The sequence below is a fragment of the Phalacrocorax aristotelis genome, chromosome 24 (assembly GCF_949628215.1).
Source record: "Phalacrocorax aristotelis chromosome 24, bGulAri2.1, whole genome shotgun sequence".
NCBI lineage: Eukaryota > Metazoa > Chordata > Aves > Suliformes > Phalacrocoracidae > Phalacrocorax > Phalacrocorax aristotelis.
The window spans coordinates 884,046-909,523 of record NC_134299.1 but is presented as its reverse complement, the minus strand read 5'-3'; the positions used below and the strand labels follow the sequence as shown (position 1 = coordinate 909,523).

Genomic DNA, 25,478 nt, shown 5'->3' with positions numbered 1-25,478 from the left:
TGCTGCGGTGCCTGCGAGGTGATGCCGCCGTGCTCGTTGCTGCTTCCTGGTAAGGAAAGGCCTCCTCTGCTCTTGCTGCAGCGTGGTGGTGTGTCGGACACGATTCCCTGTGTCGGGTGAGGCCTAGGGCTGCCGGCGAGGTGAGCGAGCGCCTTTGGTGGGTGCAGGGGTGTCTCCTTGTGTGCCTGCACTACTGGGGCTGGTGGGATGGGAAGCTTCAAATGACCCGCCGAGGCAGGCTTCTGGTATGCTAAAGGCGAGCGGGTGAGGGCAGCCCTAGGAGTTACCCGGGAGCTGATAGAAGGGAAGAGGGAAAGGAGGAGGAGGAGGATGATGACGACCTTTTCCCCCTGCACCTTCTGGGTGCAGAAGATGGCCGACTCCCCAGCTCACCAGAGCTCCCCCTCAGCCTCCCCTGGCCCCCCTTGCCCCGTGCGCCTGCCCCCAGCTCCAGCACAGGCGAGCTAGGCTACGTGCCTAGGAAGCCTCATCTGGTAAGAGCTGTAAGACACCCACGTATTCTCTTCAGGTGGAGGACGGCCTAGAGTCTGGAGCTGCAGAAGAGGCAGGGAGGAGAGGAGGGGAAAGAAGCATCTGAACGGCTAAATTGTGCCAGCAGCGCTGAGAGCGAGAGTCGCGGTGAGTCCTGGGCCACTGGGGCCCCGTTGCCTCTCTTGTGCGTCCTGGGCCCTCCCTGTCTCTCCCCCGGCCCCCTCTCTTTCCTTACCTGCTGCAAAATTTACTTTTTTTTTTGCGCCCCCCGCCCCCGCACCTTCTTTCTCCATCTCGCTCTGAGTGTCTCCCTGCCTCCCCGTCTTTTCAGTCCTCCCTCTCTCTGTCCTGTAGCCTGTGGCTCCTTTTTCTTTCTCCGCCTCTCTCTGCCTGGCTCTGGCTCCGTTTTTTTTTTTTTTATTCCTCCTGCTCTGTCCTGTAGCCTGTCGGTGTTTTGTTGTTCACTGGCTCTCTTGATCTGACTCCCTGTGTTACCGAAAAACGCGTTAAAATCGGAAACGACTCCTCAACACCAATTTAGTATTAAAGAGCAGGCATTCTTTATTCGCGGCGCCGGATGCACGGGGGATCGCTCCTCCTGGCGTGCGTACCTCACGCACCTTTCCCGTACAATTTGTAGATCAATGTTTTACGTATTCATACATATTCATTATTGTCCTGTCTGCTGATTGGTACAAACTTGCTCGTTCCGTATGTAAATCGCTGCGCAGGCTCGGTTGTCCTCTTCCGTTGTTCTCTTCTGTTACTTGGGTCGGTGGTGGTCTGTGAGTCGGTGGTCACGATCTCCCCCTGCCGGAATTACCTTTTACCTTCTTGGCTCTTAATCTTGGCAGTCTTGGCTAGTTTTCTCAGTCCGCTAAGCGAAACCGCGTTTTGTCATCCTTTTCTGACAGAAGCATGTTGTCTGTTGTTCTGCTGACATTAACGATCGCCTAGGGACTAAAATGCAGATCGACAGATGCGCTGATTGGTACGCTCCATGTTCCCGTAATGGAACACCGTCTCTGGTTGATTTCATCACTTTGGTTACATTTCCCCTGTTTGGAAGTTCTGAAATAATAATTTTCTCAATACTTCCATCCTAGATCAATAATATTCCACTATGTCAGTTTAGTGTTTGCTTCATGTTCTGAAATTTTTCACTTGATTGTGGTCTCCAGGGTGTATGCAGGTCCCATTTTCTACCCAAAATTTTATTAATTTGTTGAAGTACCTCTGCAAAAAAATGTGGTGCTCTATCAGAGGACATTCCCGTTGGCACTCTAAATCTTGGTATTATTTCTTTCAGCAACGTTTTAACTACTACTCTAGCTTTGTTGGTGCAGCACGAGAAAGCTTCTGGCCATCTAGAAAATTTGTCAATCCGCACTGACAAATACTGCTATATCTATTTTGTCTGGGTAACTCAGAGAACCTAATTTGCTAATAATTTCCGGGAGAATTTTTTGTTTTGTTACTCCTAAAGGTGGTTTCCTTTGGTTCAGGGGATTATTTCTAGGACAGATTGGACACTTAGCTACTGTGGGTTTAACTATTCTTGTCATGCCTACACACGCTACAGATGTTTTTAAACTCAAAACCGTAGCGCCTACACCCTAATGTGTTTGCTCATGGTTTTCTTTTGCAAGTTCTGTCATAACTTGTGGGGTGGTTGTTGTTATTACTTGTTTTTCTGGTGTTACCTACCATCTCTCTGTGTTTTGTGATGCTTCCAATTGTTCTGCTAATTGCTCATCCAATTTATTATATCTCGGTTTCAACTTTGGAATTCTGATCTGTTTTACTGGTACTAGTGCAAGGATACCTTGCTCTGCAGTCCTCTTTGCAGCTTTATCGGTCAGTCGTTTGCTTATGTTTACAGCCGTCTGGCCAAATTGATGAGCTTTGCAACGCTTTACCGCCACTTCTTTTGGTTTCTGCACGTCTTCCGGAAGTTGGAGAATTTCTTCTTTATGCTGTATTGATGATTCTTGGGCTGATGGCAGTCCTTTCTCCTTCCCAATAGCTCCATGATCGTGGATCACACCAAATGCACGTTTGGAATCAGTCTAGATATTTATCCTTTGTCCTTCTGCCATTCGCAGAGCTCGCTTCAATGCTACCAATACTGCTTTCTGTGCTGAGGTGTTTGCAGGCAGCACCCCTGACTCCGTTCCCTCGGCGGCGATAACGACAGCATATCCGGCCGTTCGCTTCTCTTCTCGCCCAGAGCTTCTTCCATCTGTAAACAACTCCAGATCAGGATTTTCCCAGAGGTTTGTGTCTCAGGTCTGGTCTGCTGGAATAGACTTGTTCAATAGTTAGCAAGCGATCGTGTTCTAAATTGTCCGTAAGGTTTTCTGTTGTTAAAAACATAGCAGGATTCAGTATAGCAGTAGTCTTCGATTCCACATCGTCTTGTTCTAACAGAACAACTTGATATTTCAACATTCTGCTAAGGGATAGCCAACGACCCCCCTTTTGTTCTAAAACAGTCACCGCTATGTGCGGGATATATACTGTCATCTTCTGTCCCATTGTTAACTTTGGGGCTTCCCGGATCGGCAGCGCTGTTGTTGCTACTGCCCGTAAACACCCAGGCCATCTTTAACTCGCGTGGTCAGGTTGTTTGGAGAAGTAGCCCACAGGTCTCTTCCAGGTTCCCAGTCGCTGTGTCAGCACTCCAAGGGCTAAATGTTGTCTTTCGTGGACAAACAACTGAAAAGGTTTAGCGAAATCAGGTAGGCCTAATGCAGGGGCCATCATCGAGGCTCTTTTCAGTTCTTTGAATGCCGTTTGGCATCCGGGCGTCCAGGTTAAATATTTATCCTTTTGAGTCTTTCAATGCCTCAAATAATGGTTTTACATACAGTCTATAGTTCAGAATCCAGAGCTGATGCTATTTCATTGTTTTCAGAAAAGCTCTCAGTTCCTTCGGGCTGCTAGGTTCGGGAATTTGACAAATAGTTTCTTTCTTTTCACTTTCTAATTGTCTTTGTCTTTGAGATTTCAAATCCTAAATAAATGGCTGCTTCTTTTCCTATTTGGGTTTTGTTTCTGGAAACTCCGCATCTTCCTTGGCCCAGAAAATTTAAAAATTTCAAAACATTTTTCTTTACTTTGTGCCGCTATCAGAATGTCATCCGCATTCTGTAACAAGATGCCTCTCCCTGGGTTCTGTTTTTTCTATATCTCTAATTTTTTTTTGCCAGCTGAGTCTCAAGTATCGTAGGACTAATTTTAAATCCTTGTGTAAGTACGGTCCATGGTAGCTGTGTCTTTCATTCTGTGGTGGGGCTTTCCCATTCCAAAGCAAATAGGCTTTGACTTTTTATGCCTGGAGGTATGCAAAAGAAGGCGTCCTTCAAATCTAGTACAGTAAACCATTTATGCTCCTCCTTTAAAAGAGGTCAGTAAAGTGTATGGATTAGCTACTACCGGATGTATATCTTGGACCACCTGATTTATAGCCCTTAAATCGTGAACTAGCTAATACTCTTTGCCTCTAGATTTCTTTACTGGCGACACAGGAGTACTATATTCTGATTCACATTCCACTAAAAGCTCATATTCTGAAAAATTTTATAATTAACTTCTGTAATCCTTTTCGAGCCTCTCGCTTAATAGGGTATTGTTTTTGTCTTACGGGCTTGGCTCCAGGCTTTAAGGTTACTTTTACCGGCTCTGCCCACTTAGATCGCTCCGGAGCTCTGCTCGCTCAAACCAAAGGAATTACTACGTTTTCCACTTCCTCGGGAACCCGTTCCTCCCTGGAGGAATCCTGTAACATAAACGCTCTCGCCTCTGTGGCTTTTGATTCTGGTATTAGTGATTTAATCTCTCCATCTTTAAAAGTTACTTGAGCATCTAATTGACCTAATAGATCTCGTCATAACAGAGGCAGTGGACATTCAGGCATATGCAGAAACTGGTGAGTTGCCCATTGCTTCTCCAATTTAAACTTTAATGGCTCTGAGAGGGGCTAATTTTTCTTTGCCCTGTTGCGCTAGCAACATCTACTGATTTATGATCAAATTTCTCTTCACGTGTATTCAATACCAAATAAGTGGCTCCCGTATCTACCAAAAATTCTATTTCTTCATTCCGTAGCTTCAGTGTAACCAGGTGTTCAGCTAGGGTTGATTCCCCTGGTCTCCTTCATGCCAAGCTACTTCAAGCATTTAACCCAGATCTCTGGATTCAGGTTGTTCTAGTTTCTGAAGGTTGTTTTCTCTCCCCCCGCCCCCATCTGGGGCTGATTGTCTTATGAATATAGAGACCAGCTGAATTGCTTTTTCTGGTTTTTCTGGGTTCAAATGAGTATATTTTCTGGTGGTCACCTTCAGTCTTTCCATAAAGGCTGAAGGGGACTCACTTAATTCTTGTCTCACTTCATAAATTTTGACCAATTTATTGCTTTTGGCATTGCTTGTCTTACTCCAAATAAAATCTCTCTCTGACATCTAGTCAACATTCCCCTGGGTCCTGGCTGATTAGGGTCCCACTCGGGATTTGTAGATGGAAAATTCTTATTCATTGTTCTCTGTAAATTCCCGTTAGCATGTGCTCCCTGCACCTGCCTTCTGGCTGTATTCCATACTATTTTCTTGTCAGTTTCATCAAGCGAAGTATCCAGTATCACAAGTAGAGCAACACTCTTTCAAGTTCTCACCACGTTTTCCTCTTTTCAGAAACATTGCCGTAGAATCTTGTGGACATACCTCACGCTGTTTCTGCTGCTCGGGATGATTCCACGGTGTAAAGAACAAATCAACATATGCCACTTCTTCCCGTTTGCCTTCCCTTTTTACAAAACAACATTAATTGCAAGATGGTACGATATTGCAATGTCTCGTGTTCTGGCCATTTGTGCCCACCTTCCAATTGATACGTTGGCCACCAATGATTGCAATATTCAATTAATGGTTTCCGAGTTAGTGGGTCACCGCCCCCGACGTCTTTCCAGTGCTTCAAAATACATCGCAAAGGTGTTCTCTGTGGGATAGGTTTCCTACTCAGTAATGCTCCCGTCTCCCAGTCGACTAGTAGTTGTGATAGTGCACTATCACAAATACTAGTCAGAGGGACTCCAACCCCCGTTAGAGGTCTCACTGGAAATCTGCCACTGGGATCTGTAGCCCCCTGCTAGATATCCCTGGAGACTTCAACCCCCTGTTGAAGACTCCCCTACCCTCGGGTCCCGCTCCACAGGCTTTCGCCTAGCAGAGACTTACCAACCGAGGCACCTCTTGGCCCCGACCCTGCGTGGCTTTCGCCGCGCCTTACGGGCAGGCCTGTGGGACTCAAACCCGCTATCCTATCCTATGTGGGAAACTAACCCCACGTATTATTCTACCTAAGTTTCTTCTTCAAAGAATGCCTTGTTTACCTCAATCCAGGGGATCTTGCTCAGAATTCTCTGGCCCGGGGATCGGAAGCTCTCCCGGAGAATTCCTCGGGGCCGGCTGCAGGTCCCACGATCCCACGGATCCGTCGAGATTCAAAAGCAGGTTCCCACCTGGGGTGCCAAAACTGTTACCGAAAAACGCGTTAAAATCGGAAACGACTCCTCAACACCAATTTAGTATTAAAGAGCAGGCATTCTATATTCACGGCGCCGGATGCACGGGGGATCGCTCCTCCTGGCGTGCGTACCTCACGCACCTTTCCTGTACAATTTGTAGATGAAAATTTTACATACTCATACATAGTCATTATTGTCTTGTCTAGCGATGGGTACAAACTTGCTCGTTCCGTATGTCAATCACTGCGCAGGCTCGGTTGTCCTCTTGCGTTGTTCTCTTCTGAGTAGGTGGTGTTACTTGGGTCGGTGGTGGTCTGTGAGTCGGTGGTCGCGATCTCCCCCTGCCGGAATTACCTTTTAGCTTCTCGGCTCTTACTCTTGGCAGTCTTGGCTAGTTTTCTCAGTCCGCTCCACGAAACCGCGTTTTGTCATCCTTTTCTGACAGAAGCATGTTGTCTGTTGTTCTGCTGACATTAACGATCGCCTAGGGACTAAAATGCAGATCGACAGGTGCGCTGATTGGTACGCTCCATGTTCCCGTAATGGAACACCGTCTCTGGTTGGTTGATTTCATCGCTTTGGTTACACCTGTTCCTGTTGTTCAGTTTCTTCTTTTTTGGCTTTGTGTGATTCTCTCTGTGATTCTGTTTTTCTCTGCCTCGCTTTTCCCAGCTCCCCGTCCCTCACTTTTAATGCCTGTTATCCTTCACCAGCACACTCTCCCTTGGTTCCCATCCTCGTTTCTGAATTCCTCCTGCTTTGCCACGTAGCCCGTGACTTTTTTCTTAATCTCTCTCTGTCTGCCTCAACGCTCCCCCCGTGCTTTTTAATTCGTCTTCTCTGCTCTGTACCCTGCTACTGTTCTTGCCTTTCTGAGTTCTCTGTCCAGCTCCCTTTCCCTATTCATGAATTCCTGTTCTTCCTGCAGCCACCGCTGTTCCCTGTGACCTCCATCTCTCTCTGTCCAGCTCCCTGTCCCTAGGTTTTAATTCCTGCCTCTGCCCGCTGTAGCCTGTCTAGATGTTTCTCTCGGCCTCTCTCTCTGTCCGGCTCCCTCTCTCTGTGTTCTAATTCCACGTTCTCTGTCACGTGGACCCGTGCTATTTGTTTGTCCTCATCTCTCTCTGTCCAGCTCCTTGCTGCGACGTTTTATTTCCTCATTTCCTCCCTCTCTGTCTTTGTAGCCCATTGCTGTTGGTTTGTTTTTTTCTTTTTTTTCACTTGTTTCTTCATGTGTCTCTGTCTGCCTCCCAGTCCCTGATCTTTAATTCCTCCTTCCCTGTAGGCCGCTGTTCCTTTTTTCCATTCTACATTGTGTTCTCTTTGGTCTCGTGTTCTTATTCATTGATTCCCTCCTCGCTGCCCTGTGGCTTGTCCCCATTTTATTGTTGCTTCTCTCTCCCTCTCTCTGGCTTCTTGCCCCTGTTTTTAAAATTCCTCCCTCTCTTCTCTCTTCCCTGTAGGCCGTGTGATCTTTAGCCTTTCTCCATGTCTTTCTGCCCATCTCTCTGTGTCTATTCATTAATTCTTCCCTCTCTGCCCTGTAGCCTGTAGCTTCTGTCCTTTCTCCATCTTGCTGTCCCTGGCTCCCGCGTGACCCTATGCTAGAATTGTTTCTCTCTTCTCTCCGTACGCATTGCGATTCCTTTTGCTCTCTGTCTCCCTTTGGTTTTTTTCTTTTTTTTTTTTCTGGCTCCCTGTCCCTAATTCTTAATTCTCTGCCTTCTCGTGCCCCATGGTTTGTTCTGTGGGGTTCTCTCGCGGTTCCCTCGCAGTTCCCTCCAGTCCATACTGGGCTATATTGGTCTAGTCCATACTGGGCTATATTGGTCTGTCCCGGCTTCCTCCCACTTCTTTCCCAGTGCCTCACAGTAGGTCCCGGTTCCGTCCATGGGATGAACTGTGAGGGAACTGTGAGGGAACTGTGAGGGAACTGTGAGGGAACTGTGAGGGAACTGTGAGTACGGGGGCGGCCCCCCGGGCCCCAGCCCCCCCCCCCCGCCTGGGGCCAGGGCCCCGCGGCCGCCGGCCCCTTCCTCCTCTGCCCGCTCCCGTCGCAGACGGCTCGGTATGTGTCACGAGCGGCAGCCGCGTTCAGCAGCTCTCGGAGGGCGCGCGGCTGTGCCCGGCCGTGACCGGGGCCCGCAGGGGTTTCCCGCTCGCCCCGAGAAGGCGCTGGCCCCGAGCCGGCGCGTCCCGCCCCGCCCGGCCCTCGGCGCCCTCGCGAGCTGAGCGCGGCCCGGCCAGCAGGGGGCGCTGGCGCTCACCGGCTGGGCGCGGGGGCGGGGCCGGTGGGGGCCGTTCCTTCCGGCCGCCCTTTAAGGGCCGCCCCGCGGGGCTCGGGCTTCCGGTGGCGCGTGCGCGGCGCGTCGGAGCGGGGGCGGGAGCGGTGCGTGTGGAGGCCGAAGGGCCGGTGCGTGTGGCGGCCGGGTCGCGAGGCGTCCCTGTGCGGTGCCGGGGCCCCTCTGCGGCCCGGCGTGGGAAGCCCGCGGCCGGCGGAGCCTGCTGGGAGCTGGGCGGGGAGCGCCGCGGCGGTCCGGCCGCCGGCAGCCATCCCCTGCGGTGTCCGGCAGCCCCTCGGGACGCCTGGAGGCCTGGCGGTGCCCGAGCCTCGCCTGCGGCAGCCGCCTGAGAGAGCAGCGCGGCCGTGTCCGGGGGCCGGAGAGCGCTGGTGGGTGAGTTCGGGCAGCGGGGGGCGGGTGTGTGTCTCCGGGCGGGGCCGGGGGGCTCCGTGCCCCGCAGAGGAGCCCCGGTCGGGCATCGTTCGCTTCCGAACAATGCAGGTCTGTCCCTGGTTATTTTCTGTGTACAGTGTTTCGGGCCACCTGAAAGCCTTTGGCCGGGTAGGTTTGGTGCGGGGCGATGGCAGGTGTGGACCCTGAAAGATCTCGGGTGGGGGGCGTGGGAGGTATTTCTTGCCTTAAAACTCTGAGCCCACCTCGCGTGTCATGTCGTGTTATCATGTCGTGAGTCTCGTGACTGTGGCAAATGGCTGAGTCGGGCGTTTTCTGATAACTAACTTCTGAACGTGTGCGTGTGTAGGCACGGGGAGATTTGTGCAGGGTGACGGAGCCCCTTGTGCTTCTGTGCTAATGTCTACCTGTTCTAGACCTCCAGTGTTGGAAAGCCTTTGTTTAGTGCCTAGTTGTGGCTGCGTAACTGCTGTTGCGCCTGCAGCTGTGCTCGCAGGGATGCTGGGTGGCTCCGCATCAAACCGGCCGCCGGGCGGCCGGGTTGTGCCGCAGAGCATGCCGGGAGCTGTAGTCCTTGCGGCTGCCGGGCGGCCGGGTTGTGCCGCAGAGCATGCCGGGAGCTGTATTCCTGGCGCAGTGGCTGCCGGCCCTGTCACGTGGTTCGCCGGGCATGGCGGGAGGCGCGGTCTTCCGGCGCTCGGGTGCCGGGCGGCCGTGGCGCGTACGGTACGCGAGGTGTATTTTTGGGGTTGGCTTCGTGTTGATTACTGGGGGCTTGCGGGTGCGGCCGCTTCCCGAGAAGCGGTGAGTTCCCCGGGAGCTGACAGAAGGGAAGAGGGAAAGGAGGAGGACGATGACCTTTTCCCCGTGCCCAGGGCGCAGATGATGGCCGCGTCCCCGGCCCACCGGAGGTCCCGCTCAGCCTCCCCTGGCCCCCCTTGCCCCGTGCGCCTGCCCCCAGCTCCGGCACCTCCCCATAAGCGTGCTGCATAGCCTTAGGCCGCCCCCAGGCCCTGTCGTGAAGGCAGCAAGCCGTCCCTCAAGCGCACTGGATTCCCCCTTGGTGCAGGGGCCCTTAGCAGTAGCGTGGGGAGGGAGCGGTGTGTCCAGAAGCCCCTGCGGAAGGAGAGGCTTTGGCCAGGGTCGATCGACGGTAATGACGGTCACTGTTTCTTCTTTCCCTCTCCCAGAGACCGTGCTGAGGACGTGGTTGTCTGTCCTTCCCCCGGGGATGCCGTTGCCTGCGGCCGTCTCAGGCTCGCATGGCTTCTCTCTGCCCGTCCTCGCCGTCCTCGCAGCGCAGGGCCGAAAAGGGATAGACAAAGCCCTTCCCGGCTGCGGACAGGAGCTGCCTCAGCTGAAGCTGGAGACGCCAACGAAAGGTAAAGAAGAAGAAACTGAAGGTGCTCTGGCTGCCAGCTGCCTTCCTGCCGCAGGCAAGAGAGAGCCTGTCCATGCAGGTGGGGGAGGAAGGATCCCCCTTCATAGCCCGCAGCGGGCCAGGCCACCAACGTGCACCGTAGGGTCTGTACGCGTAACCCGGAGTTGGGTACGGGCGTGTAGTGCACGAGCGAGCTAGGCTACGTGCCTAGGAAGCCTCATCTGGTAAGAGCTGTAAGACACCCACGTATTCTCTTCAGGTGGAGGACGGCCTAGAGTCTGGAGCTGCAGAAGAGGCAGGGAGGAGAGGAGGGGAAAGAAGCATCTGAACGGCTAAATTGTGCCAGCAGCGCTGAGAGCGAGAGTCGCGGTGAGTCCTGGGCCACTGGGGCCCCGTTGCCTCTCTTGTGCGTCCTGGGCCCTCCCTGTCTCTCCCCCGGCCCCCTCTCTTTCCTTACCTGCTGCAAAATTTACTTTTTTTTTTTGCGCCCCCCCCCCCGCACCTTCTTTCTCCATCTTGCTCTGAGTGTCTCCCTGCCTCCCCGTCTTTTCAGTCCTCCCTCTCTCTGTCCTGTAGCCTGTGGCTCCTTTTTCTTTCTCCGCCTCTCTCTGCCTGGCTCTGGCTCCGTTTTTTTTTTTTTTTTTTATTCCTCCTGCTCTGTCCTGTAGCCTGTCGGTGTTTTGTTGTTCTCTGGCTCTCTTGATCTGACTCCCTGTGTTACCGAAAAACGCGTTAAAATCGGAAACGACTCCTCAACACCAATTTAGTATTAAAGAGCAGGCATTCTTTATTCGCGGCGCCGGATGCACGGGGGATCGCTCCTCCTGGCGTGCGTACCTCACGCACCTTTCCCGTACAATTTGTAGATCAATGTTTTACGTATTCATACATATTCATTATTGTCCTGTCTGCTGATTGGTACAAACTTGCTCGTTCCGTATGTAAATCGCTGCGCAGGCTCGGTTGTCCTCTTCCGTTTTTCTCTTCTGTTACTTGGGTCGGTGGTGGTCTGTGAGTCGGTGGTCGCGATCTCCCCCTGCCGGAATTACCTTTTAGCTTCTCGGCTCTTACTCTTGGCAGTCTTGGCTAGTTTTCTCAGTCCGCTAAGCGAAACCGCGTTTTGTCATCCTTTTCTGACAGAAGCACGTTGTCTGTTGTTCTGTTCGCATTAATGATCGCCTAGGGACTAAAATGCAGATCGACAGGTACGCTGATTGGTACGCTCCATGTTCCCGTAATGGAACACCGTCTCTGGTTGATTTCATCACTTTGGTTACATTTCCCCTGTTTGGAAGTTCTGAAATAATAATTTTCTCAATACTTCCATCCTAGATCAATAATATTCCACTATGTCAGTTTAGTGTTTGCTTCATGTTCTGAAATTTTTCACTTGATTGTGGTCTCCAGGGTGTATGCAGGTCCCATTTTCTACCCAAAATTTTATTAATTTGTTGAAGTACCTCTGCAAAAAAATGTGGTGCTCTATCAGAGGACATTCCCGTTGGCACTCTAAATCTTGGTATTATTTCCTTCAGCAACGTCTTAACTACTACTCTAGCTTTGTCGGTGCAGCACGAGAAAGCTGCTGGCCATCTAGAAAATTTGTCAATCAGCACTGACAAATACTGCTCTATCTATTTTGTCTGGGTAACTCAGAGAACTTAATTTGCTAATAATTTCCGGGAGAATTTTTTGTTTTGTTACGCCTAAAGGTTGTTTCCTTTGGTTCAGGGGATTATTTCTAGGACAGATTGGACACTTAGCTACTATGGGTTTAACTATTCTTGTCGTGCCTACACACGCTACAGATGTTTTTAAACTCAAAACCGTAGCGCCTACAGCCTAATGTGTTTGCTCATGGTTTTCTTTTGCAAGTTCTGTCATAACTTGTGGGGTGGTTGTTGTTATTACTTGTTTTTCTGGTGTTACCTACCATCTCTCTGTGTTTTGTGATGCTTCCAATTGTTCTGCTAATTGCTCATCCAATTTATTATATCTCGGTTTCAACTTTGGAATTCTGATCTGTTTTACTGGTACTAGTGCAAGGATACCTTGCTCTGCAGTCCTCTTTGCAGCTTTATCGGTCAGTCGTTTGCTTATGTTTACAGCCGTCTGGCCAAATTGATGAGCTTTGCAACGCTTTACCGCCACTTCTTTTGGTTTCTGCACGTCTTCCGGAAGTTGGAGAATTTCTTCTTTATGCTGTATTGATGATTCTTGGGCTGATGGCAGTCCTTTCTCCTTCCCAATAGCTCCATGATCGTGGATCACACCAAATGCACGTTTGGAATCAGTCTAGATATTTATCCTTTGTCCTTCTGCCATTCGCAGAGCTCGCTTCAATGCTACCAATGCTGCTTTCTGTGCTGAGGTGTTTGCAGGCAGCACCCCTGACTCCATTCCCTCGGCGGCGATAACGACAGCATATCCGGCCATTCGCTTCTCTTCTCGCCCAGAGCTTCTTCCATCTGTAAACAACTCCAGATCAGGATTTTCCCAGAGGTTTGTGTCTCAGGTCTGGTCTGCTGGAATAGACTTGTTCAATAGTTAGCAAGCGATCGTGTTCTAAATTGTCCGTAAGGTTTTCTGTTGTTAAAAACATAGCAGGATTCAGTATAGCAGTAGTCTTCGATTCCACATCGTCTTGTTCTAACAGAACAACTTGATATTTCAACATTCTGCTAAGGGATAGCCAACGACCCCCCTTTTGTTCTAAAACAGTCACCGCTATGTGCGGGATATATACTGTCATCTTCTGTCCCATTGTTAACTTTGGGGCTTCCCGGATCGGCAGCGCTGTTGTTGCTACTGCCCGTAAACACCCAGGCCATCTTTAACTCGCGTGGTCAGGTTGTTTGGAGAAGTAGCCCACAGGTCTCTTCCAGGTTCCCAGTCGCTGTGTCAGCACTCCAAGGGCTAAATGTTGTCTTTCGTGGACAAACAACTGAAAAGGTTTAGCGAAATCAGGTAGGCCTAATGCAGGGGCCATCATCGAGGCTCTTTTCAGTTCTTTGAATGCCGTTTGGCATCCGGGCGTCCAGGTTAAATATTTATCCTTTTGAGTCTTTCAATGCCTCAAATAATGGTTTTACATACAGTCTATAGTTCAGAATCCAGAGCTGATGCTATTTCATTGTTTTCAGAAAAGCTCTCAGTTCCTTCGGGCTGCTAGGTTCGGGAATTTGACAAATAGTTTCTTTCTTTTCACTTTCTAATTGTCTTTGTCTTTGAGATTTCAAATCCTAAATAAATGGCTGCTTCTTTTCCTATTTGGGTTTTGTTTCTGGAAACTCCGCATCTTCCTTGGCCCAGAAAATTTAAAAATTTCAAAACATTTTTCTTTACTTTGTGCCGCTATCAGAATGTCATCCGCATTCTGTAACAAGATGCCTCTCCCTGGGTTCTGTTTTTTCTATATCTCTAATTTTTTTTTGCCAGCTGAGTCTCAAGTATCGTAGGACTAATTTTAAATCCTTGTGGAAGTACGGTCCATGGTAGCTGTGTCTTTCATTCTGTGGTGGGGCTTTCCCATTGCAAAGCAAATAGGCTTTGACTTTTTATGCCTGGAGGTATGCAAAAGAAGGCGTCCTTCAAATCTAGTACAGTAAACCATTTATGCTCCTCCTTTAAAAGAGGTCAGTAAAGTGTATGGATTAGCTACTACCGGATGTATATCTTGGACCACCTGATTTATAGCCCTTAAATCGTGAACTAGCTAATACTCTTTGCCTCTAGATTTCTTTACTGGCGACACAGGAGTACTATATTCTGATTCACATTCCACTAAAAGCTCATATTCTGAAAAATTTTATAATTAACTTCTGTAATCCTTTTCGAGCCTCTCGCTTAATAGGGTATTGTTTTTGTCTTACGGGCTTGGCTCCAGGCTTTAAGGTTACTTTTACCGGCTCTGCCCACTTAGATCGCTCCGGAGCTCCGCTCGCTCAAACCAAAGGAATTACTACGTTTTCCACTTCCTCGGGAACCCGTTCCTCCCTGGAGGAATCCTGTAACATAAACGCTCTCGCCTCTGTGGCTTTTGATTCTGGTATTAGTGATTTAATCTCTCCATCTTTAAAAGTTACTTGAGCATCTAATTGACCTAATAGATCTCGTCATAACAGAGGCAGTGGACATTCAGGCATATGCAGAAACTGGTGAGTTGCCCATTGCTTCTCCAATTTAAACTTTAATGGCTCTGAGAGGGGCTAATTTTTCTTTGCCCTGTTGCGCTAGCAACATCTACTGATTTATGATCAAATTTCTCTTCACGTGTATTCAATACCAAATAAGTGGCTCCCGTATCTACCAAAAATTCTATTTCTTCATTCCGTAGCTTCAGTGTAACCAGGTGTTCAGCTAGGGTTGATTCCCCTGGTCTCCTTCATGCCAAGCTACTTCAAGCATTTAACCCAGATCTCTGGATTCAGGTTGTTCTAGTTTCTGAAGGTTGTTTTCTCTCCCCCCGCCCCCATCTGGGGCTGATTGTCTTATGAATATAGAGACCAGCTGAATTGCTTTTTCTGGTTTTTCTGGGTTCAAATGAGTATATTTTCTGGTGGTCACCTTCAGTCTTTCCATAAAGGCTGAAGGGGACTCACTTAATTCTTGTCTCACTTCATAAATTTTGACCAATTTATTGCTTTTGGCATTGCTTGTCTTACTCCAAATAAAATCTCTCTCTGACATCTAGTCAACATTCCCCTGGGTCCTGGCTGATTAGGGTCCCACTCGGGATTTGTAGATGGAAAATTCTTATTCATTGTTCTCTGTAAATTCCCGTTAGCATGTGCTCCCTGCACCTGCCTTCTGGCTGTATTCCATACTATTTTCTTGTCAGTTTCATCAAGCGAAGTATCCAGTATCACAAGTAGAGCAACACTCTTTCAAGTTCTCACCACGTTTTCCTCTTTTCAGAAACATTGCCGTAGAATCTTGTGGACATATCTCACGCTGTTTCTGCTGCTCGGGATGATTCCACGGTGTAAAGAACAAATCAACATATGCCACTTCTTCCCGTTTGCCTTCCCTTTTTACAAAACAACATTAATTGCAAGATGGTACGATATTGCAATGTCTCGTGTTCTGGCCATTTGTGCCCACCTTCCAATTGATACGTTGGCCACCAATGATTGCAATATTCAATTAATGGTTTCCGAGTTAGTGGGTCACCGCCCCCGACGTCTTTCCAGTGCTTCAAAATACATCGCAAAGGTGTTCTCTGTGGGATAGGTTTCCTACTCAGTAATGCTCCCGTCTCCCAGTCGACTAGTAGTTGTGATAGTGCACTATCACAAATACTAGTCAGAGGGACTCCAACCCCCGTTAGAGGTCTCACTGGAAATCTGCCACTGGGATCTGTAGCCCCCTGCTAGATATCCCTGGAGACTTCAACCCCCTGTTGAAGACTCCCCTACCCTCGGGTCCCGCTCCACAGGCTTTCGCCTAGCAGAGACTTACCAACCGAGGCACCTCTTGGCCCCGACCCTGCGTGGCTTTCGCCGCGCCTTACGGGCAGGCCTGTGGGACTCAAACCCGCTATCCTATCCTATGTGGGAAACTAACCCCACGTATTATTCTACCTAAGTTTCTTCTTCAAAGAATGCCTTGTTTACCTCAATCCAGGGGATCTTGCTCAGAATTCTCTGGCCCGGGGATCGGAAGCTCTCCCGGAGAATTCCTCGGGGCCGGCTGCAGGTCCCACGATCCCACGGATCCGTCGAGATTCAAAAGCAGGTTCCCACCTGGGGTGCCAAAACTGTTACCGAAAAACGCGTTAAAATCGGAAACGACTCCTCAACACCAATTTAGTATTAAAGAGCAGGCATTCTATATTCACGGCGCCGGATGCACGGGGGATCGCTCCTCCTGGCGTGCGTACCTCACGCACCTTTCCTGTACAATTTGTAGATGAAAATTTTACATACTCATACATAGTCATTATTGTCTTGTCTAGCGATGGGTACAAACTTGCTCGTTCCGTATGTCAATCACTGCGCAGGCTCGGTTGTCCTCTTCCGTTGTTCTCTTCTGAGTAGGTGGTGTTACTTGGGTCGGTGGTGGTCTGTGAGTCGGTGGTCGCGATCTCCCCCTGCCGGAATTACCTTTTAGCTTCTCGGCTCTTACTCTTGGCAGTCTTGGCTAGTTTTCTCAGTCCGCTCCACGAAACCGCGTTTTGTCATCCTTTTCTGACAGAAGCATGTTGTCTGTTGTTCTGCTGACATTAACGATCGCCTAGGGACTAAAATGCAGATCGACAGGTGCGCTGATTGGTACGCTCCATGTTCCCGTAATGGAACACCGTCTCTGGTTGGTTGATTTCATCGCTTTGGTTACACCTGTTCCTGTTGTTCAGTTTCTTCTTTTTTGGCTTTGTGTGATTCTCTCTGTGATTCTGTTTTTCTCTGCCTCGCTTTTCCCAGCTCCCCGTCCCTCACTTTTAATGCCTGTTATCCTTCACCAGCACACTCTCCCTTGGTTCCCATCCTCGTTTCTGAATTCCTCCTGCTTTGCCACGTAGCCCGTGACTTTTTTCTTAATCTCTCTCTGTCTGCCTCAACGCTCCCCCCGTGCTTTTTAATTCGTCTTCTCTGCTCTGTACCCTGCTACTGTTCTTGCCTTTCTGAGTTCTCTGTCCAGCTCCCTTTCCCTATTCATGAATTCCTGTTCTTCCTGCAGCCACCGCTGTTCCCTGTGACCTCCATCTCTCTCTGTCCAGCTCCCTGTCCCTAGGTTTTAATTCCTGCCTCTGCCCGCTGTAGCCTGTCTAGATGTTTCTCTCGGCCTCTCTCTCTGTCCGGCTCCCTCTCTCTGTGTTCTAATTCCACGTTCTCTGTCACGTGGACCCGTGCTATTTGTTTGTCCTCATCTCTCTCTGTCCAGCTCCTTGCTGCGACGTTTTATTTCCTCATTTCCTCCCTCTCTGTCTTTGTAGCCCATTGCTGTTGGTTTGTTTTTTTCTTTTTTTTCACTTGTTTCTTCATGTGTCTCTGTCTGCCTCCCAGTCCCTGATCTTTAATTCCTCCTTCCCTGTAGGCCGCTGTTCCTTTTTTCCATTCTACATTGTGTTCTCTTTGGTCTCGTGTTCTTATTCATTGATTCCCTCCTCGCTGCCCTGTGGCTTGTCCCCATTTTATTGTTGCTTCTCTCTCCCTCTCTCTGGCTTCTTGCCCCTGTTTTTAAAATTCCTCCCTCTCTTCTCTCTTCCCTGTAGGCCGTGTGATCTTTAGCCTTTCTCCATGTCTTTCTGCCCATCTCTCTGTGTCTATTCATTAATTCTTCCCTCTCTGCCCTGTAGCCTGTAGCTTCTGTCCTTTCTCCATCTTGCTGTCCCTGGCTCCCGCGTGACCCTATGCTAGAATTGTTTCTCTCTTCTCTCCGTACGCATTGCGATTCCTTTTGCTCTCTGTCTCCCTTTGGTTTTTTTCTTTTTTTTTTTTCTGGCTCCCTGTCCCTAATTCTTAATTCTCTGCCTTCTCGTGCCCCATGGTTTGTTCTGTGGGGTTCTCTCGCGGTTCCCTCGCAGTTCCCTCCAGTCCATACTGGGCTATATTGGTCTAGTCCATACTGGGCTATATTGGTCTGTCCCGGCTTCCTCCCACTTCTTTCCCAGTGCCTCACAGTAGGTCCCGGTTCCGTCCATGGGATGAACTGTGAGGGAACTGTGAGGGAACTGTGAGGGAACTGTGAGGGAACTGTGAGGGAACTGTGAGGGAACTGTGAGGGAACTGTGAGGGAACTGTGAGGGAACTGTGAGTACGGGGGCGGCCCCCCGGGCCCCAGCCCCCCCCCCCCGCCTGGGGCCAGGGCCCCGCGGCCGCCGGCCCCTTCCTCCTCTGCCCGCTCCCGTCGCAGACGGCTCGGTATGTGTCACGAGCGGCAGCCGCGTTCAGCAGCTCTCGGAGGGCGCGCGGCTGTGCCCGGCCGTGACCGGGGCCCGCAGGGGTTTCCCGCTCGCCCCGAGAAGGCGCTGGCCCCGAGCCGGCGCGTCCCGCCCCGCCCGGCCCTCGGCGCCCTCGCGAGCTGAGCGCGGCCCGGCCAGCAGGGGGCGCTGGCGCTCACCGGCTGGGCGCGGGGGCGGGGCCGGTGGGGGCCGTTCCTTCCGGCCGCCCTTTAAGGGCCGCCCCGCGGGGCTCGGGCTTCCGGTGGCGCGTGCGCGGCGCGTCGGAGCGGGGGCGGGAGCGGTGCGTGTGGAGGCCGAAGGGCCGGTGCGTGTGGCGGCCGGGTCGCGAGGCGTCCCTGTGCGGTGCCGGGGCCCCTCTGCGGCCCGGCGTGGGAAGCCCGCGGCCGGCGGAGCCTGCTGGGAGCTGGGCGGGGAGCGCCGCGGCGGTCCGGCCGCCGGCAGCCATCCCCTGCGGTGTCCGGCAGCCCCTCGGGACGCCTGGAGGCCTGGCGGTGCCCGAGCCTCGCCTGCGGCAGCCGCCTGAGAGAGCAGCGCGGCCGTGTCCGGGGGCCGGAGAGCGCTGGTGGGTGAGTTCGGGCAGCGGGGGGCGGGTGTGTGTCTCCGGGCGGGGCCGGGGGGCTCCGTGCCCCGCAGAGGAGCCCCGGTCGGGCATCGTTCGCTTCCGAACAATGCAGGTCTGTCCCTGGTTATTTTCTGTGTACAGTGTTTCGGGCCACCTGAAAGCCTTTGGCCGGGTAGGTTTGGTGCGGGGCGATGGCAGGTGTGGACCCTGAAAGATCTCGGGTGGGGGGCGTGGGAGGTATTTCTTGCCTTAAAACTCTGAGCCCACCTCGCGTGTCATGTCGTGTTATCATGTCGTGAGTCTCGTGACTGTGGCAAATGGCTGAGTCGGGCGTTTTCTGATAACTAACTTCTGAACGTGTGCGTGTGTAGGCACGGGGAGATTTGTGCAGGGTGACGGAGCCCCTTGTGCTTCTGTGCTAATGTCTACCTGTTCTAGACCTCCAGTGTTGGAAAGCCTTTGTTTAGTGCCTAGTTGTGGCTGCGTAACTGCTGTTGCGCCTGCAGCTGTGCTCGCAGGGATGCTGGGTGGCTCCGCATCAAACCGGCCGCCGGGCGGCCGGGTTGTGCCGCAGAGCATGCCGGGAGCTGTAGTCCTTGCGGCTGCCGGGCGGCCGGGTTGTGCCGCAGAGCATGCCGGGAGCTGTATTCCTGGCGCAGTGGCTGCCGGCCCTGTCACGTGGTTCGCCGGGCATGGCGGGAGGCGCGGTCTTCCGGCGCTCGGGTGCCGGGCGGCCGTGGCGCGTACGGTACGCGAGGTGTATTTTTGGGGTTGGCTTCGTGTTGATTACTGGGGGCTTGCGGGTGCGGCCGCTTCCCGAGAAGCGGTGAGTTCCCCGGGAGCTGACAGAAGGGAAGAGGGAAAGGAGGAGGACGATGACCTTTTCCCCGTGCCCAGGGCGCAGATGATGGCCGCGTCCCCGGCCCACCGGAGGTCCCGCTCAGCCTCCCCTGGCCCCCCTTGCCCCGTGCGCCTGCCCCCAGCTCCGGCACCTCCCCATAAGCGTGCTGCATAGCCTTAGGCCGCCCCCAGGCCCTGTCGTGAAGGCAGCAAGCCGTCCCTCAAGCGCACTGGATTCCCCCTTGGTGCAGGGGCCCTTAGCAGTAGCGTGGGGAGGGAGCGGTGTGTCCAGAAGCCCCTGCGGAAGGAGAGGCTTTGGCCAGGGTCGATCGACGGTAATGACGGTCACTGTTTCTTCTTTCCCTCTCCCAGAGACCGTGCTGAGGACGTGGTTGTCTGTCCTTCCCCCGGGGATGCCGTTGCCTGCGGCCGTCTCAGGCTCGCATGGCTTCTCTCTGCCCGTCCTCGCCGTCCTCGCAGCGCAGGGCCGAAAAGGGATAGACAAAGCCCTTCCCGGCTGCGGACAGGAGCTGCCTCAGCTGAAGCTGGAGACGCCAACGAAAGGTAAAGAAGAAGAAACTGAAGGTGCTCTGGCTGCCAGCTGCCTTCCTGCCGCAGGCAAGAGAGAGCCTGTCCATGCAGGTGGGGGAGGAAGGATCCCCCTTCATAGCCCGCAGCGGGCCAGGCCACCAACGTGCACCGTAGGGTCTGTACGCGTAACCCGGAGTTGGGTACGGGCGTGTAGTGCACGAGCGAGCTAGGCTACGTGCCTAGGAAGCCTCATCTGGTAAGAGCTGTAAGACACCCACGTATTCTCTTCAGGTGGAGGACGGCCTAGAGTCTGGAGCTGCAGAAGAGGCAGGGAGGAGAGGAGGGGAAAGAAGCATCTGAACGGCTAAATTGTGCCAGCAGCGCTGAGAGCGAGAGTCGCGGTGAGTCCTGGGCCACTGGGGCCCCGTTGCCTCTCTTGTGCGTCCTGGGCCCTCCCTGTCTCTCCCCCGGCCCCCTCTCTTTCCTTACCTGCTGCAAAATTTACTTTTTTTTTTTGCGCCCCCCCCCCCGCACCTTCTTTCTCCATCTTGCTCTGAGTGTCTCCCTGCCTCCCCGTCTTTTCAGTCCTCCCTCTCTCTGTCCTGTAGCCTGTGGCTCCTTTTTCTTTCTCCGCCTCTCTCTGCCTGGCTCTGGCTCCGTTTTTTTTTTTTTTTTTTATTCCTCCTGCTCTGTCCTGTAGCCTGTCGGTGTTTTGTTGTTCTCTGGCTCTCTTGATCTGACTCCCTGTGTTACCGAAAAACGCGTTAAAATCGGAAACGACTCCTCAACACCAATTTAGTATTAAAGAGCAGGCATTCTTTATTCGCGGCGCCGGATGCACGGGGGATCGCTCCTCCTGGCGTGCGTACCTCACGCACCTTTCCCGTACAATTTGTAGATCAATGTTTTACGTATTCATACATATTCATTATTGTCCTGTCTGCTGATTGGTACAAACTTGCTCGTTCCGTATGTAAATCGCTGCGCAGGCTCGGTTGTCCTCTTCCGTTTTTCTCTTCTGTTACTTGGGTCGGTGGTGGTCTGTGAGTCGGTGGTCGCGATCTCCCCCTGCCGGAATTACCTTTTAGCTTCTCGGCTCTTACTCTTGGCAGTCTTGGCTAGTTTTCTCAGTCCGCTAAGCGAAACCGCGTTTTGTCATCCTTTTCTGACAGAAGCACGTTGTCTGTTGTTCTGTTCGCATTAATGATCGCCTAGGGACTAAAATGCAGATCGACAGGTACGCTGATTGGTACGCTCCATGTTCCCGTAATGGAACACCGTCTCTGGTTGATTTCATCACTTTGGTTACATTTCCCCTGTTTGGAAGTTCTGAAATAATAATTTTCTCAATACTTCCATCCTAGATCAATAATATTCCACTATGTCAGTTTAGTGTTTGCTTCATGTTCTGAAATTTTTCACTTGATTGTGGTCTCCAGGGTGTATGCAGGTCCCATTTTCTACCCAAAATTTTATTAATTTGTTGAAGTACCTCTGCAAAAAAATGTGGTGCTCTATCAGAGGACATTCCCGTTGGCACTCTAAATCTTGGTATTATTTCCTTCAGCAACGTCTTAACTACTACTCTAGCTTTGTCGGTGCAGCACGAGAAAGCTGCTGGCCATCTAGAAAATTTGTCAATCAGCACTGACAAATACTGCTCTATCTATTTTGTCTGGGTAACTCAGAGAACTTAATTTGCTAATAATTTCCGGGAGAATTTTTTGTTTTGTTACGCCTAAAGGTTGTTTCCTTTGGTTCAGGGGATTATTTCTAGGACAGATTGGACACTTAGCTACTATGGGTTTAACTATTCTTGTCGTGCCTACACACGCTACAGATGTTTTTAAACTCAAAACCGTAGCGCCTACAGCCTAATGTGTTTGCTCATGGTTTTCTTTTGCAAGTTCTGTCATAACTTGTGGGGTGGTTGTTGTTATTACTTGTTTTTCTGGTGTTACCTACCATCTCTCTGTGTTTTGTGATGCTTCCAATTGTTCTGCTAATTGCTCATCCAATTTATTATATCTCGGTTTCAACTTTGGAATTCTGATCTGTTTTACTGGTACTAGTGCAAGGATACCTTGCTCTGCAGTCCTCTTTGCAGCTTTATCGGTCAGTCGTTTGCTTATGTTTACAGCCGTCTGGCCAAATTGATGAGCTTTGCAACGCTTTACCGCCACTTCTTTTGGTTTCTGCACGTCTTCCGGAAGTTGGAGAATTTCTTCTTTATGCTGTATTGATGATTCTTGGGCTGATGGCAGTCCTTTCTCCTTCCCAATAGCTCCATGATCGTGGATCACACCAAATGCACGTTTGGAATCAGTCTAGATATTTATCCTTTGTCCTTCTGCCATTCGCAGAGCTCGCTTCAATGCTACCAATGCTGCTTTCTGTGCTGAGGTGTTTGCAGGCAGCACCCCTGACTCCATTCCCTCGGCGGCGATAACGACAGCATATCCGGCCATTCGCTTCTCTTCTCGCCCAGAGCTTCTTCCATCTGTAAACAACTCCAGATCAGGATTTTCCCAGAGGTTTGTGTCTCAGGTCTGGTCTGCTGGAATAGACTTGTTCAATAGTTAGCAAGCGATCGTGTTCTAAATTGTCCGTAAGGTTTTCTGTTGTTAAAAACATAGCAGGATTCAGTATAGCAGTAGTCTTCGATTCCACATCGTCTTGTTCTAACAGAACAACTTGATATTTCAACATTCTGCTAAGGGATAGCCAACGACCCCCCTTTTGTTCTAAAACAGTCACCGCTATGTGCGGGATATATACTGTCATCTTCTGTCCCATTGTTAACTTTGGGGCTTCCCGGATCGGCAGCGCTGTTGTTGCTACTGCCCGTAAACACCCAGGCCATCTTTAACTCGCGTGGTCAGGTTGTTTGGAGAAGTAGCCCACAGGTCTCTTCCAGGTTCCCAGTCGCTGTGTCAGCACTCCAAGGGCTAAATGTTGTCTTTCGTGGACAAACAACTGAAAAGGTTTAGCGAAATCAGGTAGGCCTAATGCAGGGGCCATCATCGAGGCTCTTTTCAGTTCTTTGAATGCCGTTTGGCATCCGGGCGTCCAGGTTAAATATTTATCCTTTTGAGTCTTTCAATGCCTCAAATAATGGTTTTACATACAGTCTATAGTTCAGAATCCAGAGCTGATGCTATTTCATTGTTTTCAGAAAAGCTCTCAGTTCCTTCGGGCTGCTAGGTTCGGGAATTTGACAAATAGTTTCTTTCTTTTCACTTTCTAATTGTCTTTGTCTTTGAGATTTCAAATCCTAAATAAATGGCTGCTTCTTTTCCTATTTGGGTTTTGTTTCTGGAAACTCCGCATCTTCCTTGGCCCAGAAAATTTAAAAATTTCAAAACATTTTTCTTTACTTTGTGCCGCTATCAGAATGTCATCCGCATTCTGTAACAAGATGCCTCTCCCTGGGTTCTGTTTTTTCTATATCTCTAATTTTTTTTTGCCAGCTGAGTCTCAAGTATCGTAGGACTAATTTTAAATCCTTGTGGAAGTACGGTCCATGGTAGCTGTGTCTTTCATTCTGTGGTGGGGCTTTCCCATTGCAAAGCAAATAGGCTTTGACTTTTTATGCCTGGAGGTATGCAAAAGAAGGCGTCCTTCAAATCTAGTACAGTAAACCATTTATGCTCCTCCTTTAAAAGAGGTCAGTAAAGTGTATGGATTAGCTACTACCGGATGTATATCTTGGACCACCTGATTTATAGCCCTTAAATCGTGAACTAGCTAATACTCTTTGCCTCTAGATTTCTTTACTGGCGACACAGGAGTACTATATTCTGATTCACATTCCACTAAAAGCTCATATTCTGAAAAATTTTATAATTAACTTCTGTAATCCTTTTCGAGCCTCTCGCTTAATAGGGTATTGTTTTTGTCTTACGGGCTTGGCTCCAGGCTTTAAGGTTACTTTTACCGGCTCTGCCCACTTAGATCGCTCCGGAGCTCCGCTCGCTCAAACCAAAGGAATTACTACGTTTTCCACTTCCTCGGGAACCCGTTCCTCCCTGGAGGAATCCTGTAACATAAACGCTCTCGCCTCTGTGGCTTTTGATTCTGGTATTAGTGATTTAATCTCTCCATCTTTAAAAGTTACTTGAGCATCTAATTGACCTAATAGATCTCGTCATAACAGAGGCAGTGGACATTCAGGCATATGCAGAAACTGGTGAGTTGCCCATTGCTTCTCCAATTTAAACTTTAATGGCTCTGAGAGGGGCTAATTTTTCTTTGCCCTGTTGCGCTAGCAACATCTACTGATTTATGATCAAATTTCTCTTCACGTGTATTCAATACCAAATAAGTGGCTCCCGTATCTACCAAAAATTCTATTTCTTCATTCCGTAGCTTCAGTGTAACCAGGTGTTCAGCTAGGGTTGATTCCCCTGGTCTCCTTCATGCCAAGCTACTTCAAGCATTTAACCCAGATCTCTGGATTCAGGTTGTTCTAGTTTCTGAAGGTTGTTTTCTCTCCCCCCGCCCCCATCTGGGGCTGATTGTCTTATGAATATAGAGACCAGCTGAATTGCTTTTTCTGGTTTTTCTGGGTTCAAATGAGTATATTTTCTGGTGGTCACCTTCAGTCTTTCCATAAAGGCTGAAGGGGACTCACTTAATTCTTGTCTCACTTCATAAATTTTGACCAATTTATTGCTTTTGGCATTGCTTGTCTTACTCCAAATAAAATCTCTCTCTGACATCTAGTCAACATTCCCCTGGGTCCTGGCTGATTAGGGTCCCACTCGGGATTTGTAGATGGAAAATTCTTATTCATTGTTCTCTGTAAATTCCCGTTAGCATGTGCTCCCTGCACCTGCCTTCTGGCTGTATTCCATACTATTTTCTTGTCAGTTTCATCAAGCGAAGTATCCAGTATCACAAGTAGAGCAACACTCTTTCAAGTTCTCACCACGTTTTCCTCTTTTCAGAAACATTGCCGTAGAATCTTGTGGACATATCTCACGCTGTTTCTGCTGCTCGGGATGATTCCACGGTGTAAAGAACAAATCAACATATGCCACTTCTTCCCGTTTGCCTTCCCTTTTTACAAAACAACATTAATTGCAAGATGGTACGATATTGCAATGTCTCGTGTTCTGGCCATTTGTGCCCACCTTCCAATTGATACGTTGGCCACCAATGATTGCAATATTCAATTAATGGTTTCCGAGTTAGTGGGTCACCGCCCCCGACGTCTTTCCAGTGCTTCAAAATACATCGCAAAGGTGTTCTCTGTGGGATAGGTTTCCTACTCAGTAATGCTCCCGTCTCCCAGTCGACTAGTAGTTGTGATAGTGCACTATCACAAATACTAGTCAGAGGGACTCCAACCCCCGTTAGAGGTCTCACTGGAAATCTGCCACTGGGATCTGTAGCCCCCTGCTAGATATCCCTGGAGACTTCAACCCCCTGTTGAAGACTCCCCTACCCTCGGGTCCCGCTCCACAGGCTTTCGCCTAGCAGAGACTTACCAACCGAGGCACCTCTTGGCCCCGACCCTGCGTGGCTTTCGCCGCGCCTTACGGGCAGGC

At 50.4% G+C, this 25,478-nt stretch overlaps 1 long non-coding RNA gene across 1 annotated transcript in view; it reads left to right on the top strand.

Annotated features, from left to right (window-relative positions):
• Positions 1-533: 533 nt before the first annotated feature.
• Positions 534-25,478, top strand: part of LOC142048035 (uncharacterized) — a 29,834-nt gene continuing 4,889 nt past the window's right edge. Inside the window, exons 1-3 of the long non-coding RNA XR_012657367.1 lie at positions 534-639; positions 10,350-10,459; positions 20,218-20,327. This is a non-coding gene — a long non-coding RNA (uncharacterized LOC142048035). The remainder of the gene's footprint in view (positions 640-10,349; positions 10,460-20,217; positions 20,328-25,478) is intronic.